The sequence below is a fragment of the Panthera uncia genome (genome assembly GCF_023721935.1).
Source record: "Panthera uncia isolate 11264 chromosome B3 unlocalized genomic scaffold, Puncia_PCG_1.0 HiC_scaffold_1, whole genome shotgun sequence".
NCBI lineage: Eukaryota > Metazoa > Chordata > Mammalia > Carnivora > Felidae > Panthera > Panthera uncia.
Window position 1 is genome coordinate 45,729,156 of NW_026057582.1, and position 10,239 is coordinate 45,739,394.

Genomic DNA, 10,239 nt, shown 5'->3' on the forward strand with positions numbered 1-10,239 from the left:
AAGACAGGAAGCCATCAAAATCCTCGAGGAGAAAGCAGGCAAAAACTTCTTTGAACTTGTCCACAGCAACTTCTTACTCAACAAGTCTCCAGAGGCAAGGAAACAAAAGCAAAAATGAACTACTGGGACCTCATCAAAATAAAAAGCTTCTGCACAGCAAAGGAAACAATCAGCAAAACTAAAAGGCAACCGACAGAATGGGAGAAGATATTTGCAAATGACATATCAGATAAAGGGTTAGTATACAAAATCTATAAAGAACTTATCAAACTCAACACCCAAAAAACAAATAATCCAGTGAAGAAATGGGCAAAAGACATGAACAGACACTTCTCCCAGGAAGACATCCAGATGGCCAACCGACACATAAAAAATGCTCAACATCACTCATCATCAGGGAAATACAAATCAAGACCACAATGAGATACCACCTCACCCCTGTCAGAAAGGCTGACATTAACAACTCAGGCAACAACAGATGTTGGCAAGGATGCTGAGAAAGAGGATCTCTTTTTCACTGCTGGTGGGAATGGAAGCTGGTGCAGCCACTCTGGAAAACACTATGGATGTTCCTCAAAAAATTAAAAATAGAACTACCCTACGACCCAGCAATTGCACTACTAGGCATTTATCCACAGGATCCTGGGGCATATGTACCCTAATGTTTATAGCAGCACTATCAACAACAGCCAAAGTATGGAAAGAGCCCAAATGTCCACCGATGGATGAATGGATAAAGAAGATGTGGTATATATACACAATGGAGTATTACTCGGCAATCAAAAAGAATGAAATCTTGCCATTTGCAACTACATGGATGGAACTGAAGGGTATTATGCTAAGTGAAATTAGAGAAAGACATACCATATGACTTCTCTCATATGAGGACTTCAAGATACCAAACAGATGAACATTAAGGGAGGGAAGCAAAAATAATATAAAAACAGGGACAGGGACAAAACATAAGAGATTCTTAAATATAGAGAACAAACAGAGGGTTACTGGAGGGGTTGTGGGAGGGGAATGGGCTAAATGGGTAAGGGGAATTAAGGAATCTACTCCTGAAATGCACCATATGCTAACTAACTTGGATGTAAATTAAAAAATACATTATTAATAAAAAAAGAAGTTTTATCATTTGCCCCTCTCGTTCCAATCATTGATCTATTTGGAATTTATTCTAGTGCATGATAAGAGGTAGGGGTTTAATGTCATGCTTTTAAACTGTATTAACACTTTTTTTAAGTCCATTTTTTCTTTCACTGATCCACAAAAATAAATCTGTCACAAATCAAGTTTCCATATAGGTGTGGTTCTGTTTGGGTACCCTGTTCTATTCTATTGGTCACTTTTTCTATCCTTAAACCAGTAACACTATCTTAAAATTACTATACGTTTTTGTCTATTTTTTTTTTTTTTTTTTGGTGTTTATTCATCTTAGAGAAGAGAGACAGAGCACAGGTCAGGGAGCGGCAGAGAGAGAGGGAAACACAGAATATTAAGCAGGTTCCAGGCTCTGAGCTGTCAGCACAGAGCCGGCTGTGGGGCTCAAACCCACGAGCCTTGAGATCATGACCTGAGCCGAACAAAGTTGGATACTTAGCCAACTGACCCACCCAGGCGTCCCTTTTTTTTTAAAACATTTTTTATTTGTCACCATTAAATATCTAAATTTTAAACAGGTTTTACTGAACTTTAGTACCAGTCTCATCCCCAGTAACTTTTCCAGAACCACTACCTTCACCATGAAGCTCCATGTGCTTTCCCAAATCAAACACAGGCTTCTTCAGCATTTTTACATTTTTAACAAAGACAGCATAGAGTGGATAAAGAGATTGACAAGACTTTTCTATGTCTTTTCCAAAGCTGTCTGGAATCAATTTATTGACCACTTCTTTCAAGTCATTTATCTGCACCTCCCACGTCATGATCTCCATCATCTTCTTCTGAATTTTGGTGGACCTGTTGGTGCTGAGCATAAGAGGTCTTCTAAATCTGATTGTTACATTTTTTAGTAAAACCAATACAGAATAGATGAAGCAAATAAACATCAGTAGTCTTGACATCAACATGGGCTTCAATCAGGGTCTGCCATTTTTGACCAAGGAGCACATTTTGTCACAGATAAGATCCATGCCATGGAACTTAGTCAGGCAGTTTTTGCCCTGAACATCCTCAAAAATTATCTTGAATTTTCTGAATACAACTTTCTGCAGATCAACAAGGCTCACTTCAAAAACACGACCCTTGAGGCCATCAGATGTGATTTTGGTTCCTTGAGTTCTGGTGGACTAGTGTTTTTCCAATATTTCTTATACTGAACATAGCTGGTGCTTTCACATCATACCAATCCTTCTTAGAAAATGGATCAACCACTTTCTTCTTGGCTTCCTTTCTGCCACCTTTTGTAAGGTGCTTGTTCTTGCCAACGGCCATGACAAGGTTCAAGGAGCCAAAATGCTCAGTTATTATAACTTTTTAATAAGGTAACCTCTATGGCAAATCTCCCCATCTTATTCTTCTTCATAAGTATATTTATGGCTCTTACATATAAATTATAGATATAGTTTAACAAGTTACACACACACACACACACACACACACACACACACACACAAGTTTCATTTGGATTTTGATTGATAGACCGCATGGTCTCGCGGTCTGTGAGTTCAAGCCCCATGTGGGACTCTGTGCTGACAGCTCAGAGCCTGGAGCCTGCTTCAGATTCTGTGTCTCCCTCTCTCTGACCCTCCCCCGTTCATGCTCTGTCTCTCTCTGTCTCAAAAATAAATAAACGTTGGGGCGCCTGGGTGGCTCAGTCGGTTGAGCCTCCGACTTCAGCTCAGGTCACGATCTCACGGTCTGTGAGTTCGAGCCCCGCGTCGGGCTCTGGGCTGATGGCTCGGAGCCTGGAGCCTGCTTCCGATTCTGTGTCTCCCTCTCTCTCTGCCCCTCCCCCGTTCATGCTCTGTCTCTCTCTGTCTCAAAAATAAATAAACGTTAAAAAAAAAAATTAAAAATAAATAAATAAATAAACGTTAAAAAAAAAAAAGAATAACGTTAGCTGTTGTATTTGGAAGGTAACCTTTATCTGGTTAGAATGGTCTCTTTTATTCCTTTATTAAGAAGTTTTTTCAAAAAATCATAACTGTGTTGAATTTTATCAAGCATGTTTTGTGTTTAATAGTAAACTAATCCTGGATTCGTGAGATATAACCATCCTGAATGATGTATTATTTCCTTTACATACTGTCATATTCCATTTTCTTTTTTTTTTTCTTTGTTTTTAAAGTTTGTATTTATTTATTTGAGAGACACCTACACCACACATCAGAAAGTGCCCTCATTCAGAAAGGGAAGGCAAACATTAAGGACACCTTACATGTTTCCCTTATTTTAAGGATCATTTCCCTGTGCTATCATCTACTGTCTGAAAACAGTTGCTTCACAGATTTTGCTACTTTTAAAGTTATTGGTGACACAAGGTGAAGTCCAATACCAGTTACTCCATCATGTCTAGAAGCAGAAATCTCCATTTTTTAATATGCAACATTTTTATCCTTCAGTTTAAAGATCTTCAAATTTCCATTATTTTATCATTGATTCATTAATACATTTCTTAGTATCTAAACATAAGAACTTTAATATTTAAAAAAAATGTTTTAATGTTTATTTATTTTTGACAGAGAGAGAGACAGAGCATGAGCAGGGGAGGGGCAGAGAGAGAGGGAAACACAGAATCTGAAGCAGGCTCCAGGCTCTGAGCTGTCAGCACAGAGTCCCACATGGGACTTGAACTCATAGACCACGAGACCATGACCTGAGCCGAAGTCGGATGCTCAACTGACTGAGCCACCCTGGCGCCCCAGAACTTTAATATTTTTTTAATGTTTATTTTTGAGAGAGAAAAAGAGAGAGAGTGCGGGGGATGGGTAGAGAGAGGGGAGAATAGAGGATCCAAAGTGGGCTCCACGCTGACAGCAGAGAGCCAGATGCAGGGCTTGAATTCACCAACTGCGAGATCATGACCTGAGCCAAAGTTGGACACTTAACTGAGCTACCCAGGCGCCCCAAAACATACGAACTTTTATAATTATTTTTTCAGTACAGATTTTTCATTTTATCCCACTTTGATCAAAGAATGCAATATGTATGATACCAGTCCTTTGAAATTTGTTCAGACCTCCTTTATAGCCCAATATATGGCTACAAATATTATCAAAAGTATTCCACTTTGAAATATTATCAAAAGTATTCTGCAGTTTTTCTGTGGAGCGTTCTGTATATGTCCATTGAATCAAGCATATTAATTTGTTTCGTTCAAGTTTTCAACAATCTTGTTAACTTTGCTTTTTTGTGTGCTTGATATAACACTGAGAAATAGTGTTGAAATCTCTCATTATAATTGTGGAATTTGTCTCTAGCTCCCTGTTGTTCCTGGTGATTTGATCCTTTTATCATCTCTAGTGATCCTCTTTAATTGCTTTTTGCTTTAAAATCTCACATTTTCTGATATTAATAGATTTATACTAGCTTTATTTCACTCAGTATTTACCTAATATATATTTTCTACTACTTTATTTTCAATTTTTCTATATTCTTATTTTTTAGCTGTATCTTTTGTGAAGACTGAAACACATCTGTAGACATTCATTCAAAACATCTGTTTCATTACTGTGAAACAGGTGTTCTTCAGCAATATTTGGCAATAATGGCTTGTGATTAAAAATGCTTCTTCCTTCATGACAGTTTTGTTGTTGTTGTTGTTAAGTTTTGGAAATGGTACAACACAGGGAAGATTAGTAGCTGGAGGGAAGGAAGTTATTGAGTTATTATAACCCAATGGAGAAAAAAAATATGTAAGAAATAAAGAAAATTCAAGCTACGGGAATGATCTTCAGACGACATCAGATCCTATGTGAGAGATATTAGGATAAAAGAAAAGAAGAAGTTAATGTTTTGTAATCTATAAGAAAGAGGAGAAAAAGAAAAAGAAAAAAAAGAAACAAAGAGGAGGCTTTAAATCATGTAATTTAAAGCTGGAACCAGTATAACACCCAAGACCTGGCCTAAAAGGATCTGAAATGCCCAAGAATAGGACTGAAAAGGACCACTCAAAGTATATAAATATCATCCATAATTTAAAAAGACTTAAGGATCAAGTTATGAGTATGATTTTGATGAGAACCTGTATTTGCATATCTATGTATAATCTCTATCCTGAGATTTTTGTATTCTAAAGGGCTTATTGTGTATGCTATGTACTGGTCAACTATGATTCATGATTCTCCTTCCCAAACCTTCTCTTCCTCCAGTATTCCTTATTTAAATAAATGACATCCACCCATTTCCTTAAGCCAGAAATCTGGAAGTCATCCTTGATTCATCTTTCCCTCACAATCAAATCCTATTGATTTTGTCTTTTAAATATCTTTTACATCAGTCCACTTTTTCCTCTTCCTCTTTGCCAACTCCCTAATTCATTTCCTCCAATTGTCTTCTGTTTACCCACATGTATTATTTGTGGGCCATCCTCTCCTCCATTCTTCACATAGTGCCTAGAATGATCTTTTAAAAATGCAAGTGATTATGTTACTTCCCTGTTTAAACATATAAAACAGAAAACAAAAATCCTCAATGGCTTCCCATTACTCTCAGAATAAAGACCAAACAATAAAGACTCCAAGATCTGGATTTTGTCTCTCTACATTGTAGCCATGTTGGCTTTCCTTTCAGTACCTCAAAATCTATCAGTGCTATTCCTTCTGCCTAAATCACTTTCCCCTATACTCTTTACTTAGCCAACTCCTCCTCAGTTTTCTTGTTTTAGCTTTGATGTCTCTAAAAACCAATCTGATCTAAAATAGGTTACCTAATCCCCTGCTGAAAACTCCCATAGCACCCCGTACTACTTTTGCATAAACTCAGTGCATTTGTAACTACTTATAGTGATGGTCTCCCTTCCTCTATTATCAGTTCCACGAGAATTGGAACTGTTTTATCCTTCTTTGTATCTCCAGTCCCTAGCTGACACACAGTAAGATCTTAATATTTGGTAAACGACCAACTCAGTAAAAGAATGAATGAATAAATGATGATTGAGCACAGAATGTGTGCTAGGTAGGACAGAGCAGTGTAAAGTACCTCTAGTAATTAGGTAGAAATATAAGGAAATTCTCCCTTCAGAGGAGGATTAGCAATTAACATGGGAACATTGTTTCAAGGGCACCATGAATGGTTGTATTATTATTCTTTATTTTTCCCTTTGCTCAAGTTTCTGCTGAGAAGAACGAGGCTCATGAAATTGGTATACTCAAAACATACCAATAAAATGGTGAAGGAGGGTAATCTGTGTCTCTATTTTTTCAGATGAGAGAATTGAGGTTCAGACATCAAAATTATTGGTTTATGGTCTAAAAGTAGTTTGGTGACCTGTGAATTATGATGATGCCATGGTTTCTGTGTTTGACAATGAGAAATGGCCACTTTTCGGAAACTGTTTTAATGATTAGATAAGGCCTATGATTAGACAGTCTGATACCGAAAAAATAATCATTCTGAATCTTAAAAATATTTCTAATTTAATGTCAGCATAATGTAGTAATCCTTCCTTCCTAAGGTAATGATATTCTCAAAACGGAGATTCTGCCTCATATAAAATGGATAACTAGAGTGAACTAAATTATGAAAACAAAACTTTTTATGCATATTTCCAAGTTATCTCTGTCATGGAAGTACAATTTGTAATCTCTTTTCTCTGGCCACAGCTTTTCCAACATAGCTTCCCAACAGTGTCATGCATTTTCTTCTAAACATTATGTTCTAACTGTGTGACTAACACTGACAAATTTGTCTGTAACAAACGTCTTCCTTGACCAGCCTGTCACCACTTCCCCTAAATACAGGGTGGTTCTAAATGAGTGATCCTTCAGATACACTCCTCATTGGTGTCTGGGCGTTACCTCACATTCTGGCCAAATAACTTTTATAAAGTTCAGTAAACTCTCTGGGCTGAACAACACTGATTTCATTTTTTGCTTCAACCATAATCATCTAATTGTTCAGACTCTTGGTCATCTTAAGGAAAAATTGACAGAAGTTACTCAAAATGTTTGTGCAGTGTAGCCTAGTTGTATGGCAACAGAAAGTAAATCACTGAAAAAACAAATTTTTTAGTGAAAGAATCATGATAAGTATGTGACTAAGAAATGTTTCTATTCAAACTGTATTTCACATCCAGCCAATTACTTGAAAAAATAAAGTATTTTATTTTTTAATGTCTATTTATTTTTGAGAGAGAAAGACAGAGCATGAGCGGGGAAGGGGCAGAGAGAGAGAGACACACACACACACACAATCTGAAGCAGGCTCCAGGCTCTGAGCTGTCAGCATAGAGCCTGATACGGGCTCAAACCCATGAACTGCGAGATCATGACCTGAGCTAAAGTTGGAAGCTTAACTGGCTGAGCCACCCAGGTGCCCCAATACTCAAAGTATTTTTAAACTGGTTCTCTAATACTCCAAACTTTTAAATTGCTTGTGGATATATTTTGTGTGGCTTATTTATTAATTTTTTCCATTCTCAACACAGCAAAATGCTTTGAGAGTTATTAACAATTGAGATTATATTTTTATTTATTTTTATTTTATTTTATTTTTTTTACGTTTATTTATTTTTGAGACAGAGAGAGACAGAGCATGAACGGGGGAGGGTCAGAGAGAGGGAGACACAGAATCTGAAACAGGTTCCAGGCTCTGAGCTGTCAGCACAGAGCCTGACGTGGGGCTTGAACTCATGAGCTGCAAGATCATGACCTGAGCCCAAGTCGATCGCTCAACTGACTGAGCCACCCAGGCGCCCCCCCTGCTCTAGTTTTATGATTGACTTATTTCAGGTAGTAGGTCTTCATGGCTCATCTGTGTTGTATGTGTCAGGAGTTTCTTTATAAGGATAAGATTTTAGGTTTTTAGCTTTTAAGATGTTCATTGATTTTTTTAAAAGATACTTATTAAATAAACTTACATTTTTTTGTCATTATTTTTTAAATTTTTTTAAATGTTTATTTATTTTTGAGACAGAGACAAAGCATGAACGGGGGAGGGTCAGAGAGAGGGAGACACAGAATCTGAAACAGGCTCCAGGCTCTGAGCTGTCAGCACAGAGCCTGACGCGGGGCTCGAACTCACGGACCACGAGATCATGACCCGAGCCAAAGTCGGCCGCTTAACCAACTGAGCCACCCAGGCGCCCCGAGATTTTATTTTTAAAAAGTCATCACTAAGTTTTACTTCTCAATCTGTAACTTTTATAGAGAATTTACTATATGTCTAATCACTTTAAAGGGAATGATAGGAGGGATAAAAAGTAAGACACAATTAAAAGTTTAACAAATAATTGGAAACATTATGCAGTGAGAAACAGCAATAATCAAGTGCTGGATTGTATAGCAGTTAGTGAGGCTACAAAGAAACAAGTTAAAGCTTTGTTTCTAAGGAGGTAAACTGGTAAAAACTTTCTTTTGTTTTTTAAGAAATTGACAATATTTATTATATTTTTTATCTGATTTTCTTTTCCAAAATGTGGCTATAAAATCTGATTATCAGCTTTATAACCAGCTTTACTTTTCATTTTTAATTATTTTCATAATTTTAAACATATACAAAATTTTAAACATATACAAAAATAGGAAAATGCATCTTCATGTTCACATCACCAAGCCACATAAATAGTTTTATTTTCTTAGGATGTTCTCTCCATAAAGATATTCACAAGATATTTCTCACACCTTTCAGAATTTAACTCAAATCACCTCAAAAGACCTTCAGTGACCACTCTAATTAAAATTGTACCACCCAAATTCCCTCTGCCTCTTCCATTTCTTTTTTCTTGCCATAACATTTATCACCTTCTAACATATTATACTTAAAAAATATTTTATTTCTTATCTGTTTGCAATCCAATAAATTTCATGAAGACAGGGTTTATTAAATGTCTTCTTCATTCCCAGTACCCAGAACAAGGCCTTCTACAAAGAAGGGTTCAATAAATAGTCAACGAATTAATACATATTGACATGGGGAGATGTTCATGATATATATTTAAAAAAAAAAAAAAAAAAAGAACTGGGGAATCTACTACACCTTCCCGGCCAGTAGTAGCAACTGCAGAACTGCAGTAGACCATCTTTCTAGACAAGACAGTTGAGGAGAAGGGAGCAATTAGAAGGGGGGCGGGGGGGCTAGCTTGGCGTGCACTCCAGACCTCAGGAACGTTATTGTGCGTGGAACGGCTGATTTTGGAAGACTACTGCCCAGAAGAAGAGATGTTTGGTTTTCACAAGCCAAAGATGTACCAAAGTATAGACGGCTGCTGTATTTGCAGAGCTAAGTCCTCCAGTTCTCGATTCACTGACAGTAAACGCTATGAAAAGGACTTCCAGAGCTGTTTTGGGTTGCATGAGACTTGTTCAGGAGACATCTGTAATGCCTGTGTCCTGCTTGTGAAAAGATGGAAGAAATTGCCAGCAGGATAAAAAAAAAAAAAAAAACTGGAATCATGTGGTAGATACAAGGGCAGGATTCAGTCTGAAGACAACATTGAAACCAAAGAAAGTGAAAACTCTATCTGGAAACAGGATAAAAAGCAACCAGATCAGTAAACTACAGAAGGAATTTAAATGTCACAATTCTGATGCTCACAGTACCACCTCAAGTGCCTTTCCAGCTCAGTCTCCTTGTTACAGTAACCAGTCAGATGGTGGCTCAGATACAGAGATGGATTCTGGCTCTAACAGAACACCAGTTTTTTTCCTTTTTAGATCTCACATACTGGAAAAGACAGAAAATACGTTGTGGGATTATCTATAAAGGCCGTTTTGGAGAAGTTCTCATTGACACACATCTATTCAAGCCTTGCTGGAGCAATAAGAAAGCAGCTGCTAAGAAGCCGGAGGAGCAGGGGCCAGAGCCTCTGCCCATCTCCACTCAGGAGTGGTGACTGAGGTTTAGGTAGAAGGGGAACAAAAAAACAATTTAAATTTTGGAAAGAAAACAAAGCAACAAAACCCTCCTATTTTTAACTTGGATACCTGCTATTCTCCAAAAGACACTTTCTAGAATAGTTTTGAATGGGTTGTTATTTCTCCTCCAGTTCCACAAACTCTGAAGCCAGTGTCTAGCTTACTAAAAGAAAAAAAGTATACATAATATTTAAGATGTTGTGGGGCGCCTGGGTGGCGC

At 37.3% G+C, this 10,239-nt stretch overlaps 2 pseudogenes; one reads left to right on the forward strand and one right to left on the reverse strand.

Annotated features, from left to right (window-relative positions):
• Positions 1–1,108: 1,108 nt before the first annotated feature.
• LOC125908769 (40S ribosomal protein S3a-like) lies at positions 1,109–2,576 on the reverse strand (annotated as a pseudogene).
• Positions 2,577–9,114: 6,538 nt separating this feature from the next.
• Positions 9,115–10,214, forward strand: LOC125908772 (SIN3-HDAC complex-associated factor-like; annotated as a pseudogene).
• The last annotated feature ends 25 nt before the right edge of the window (positions 10,215–10,239 follow it).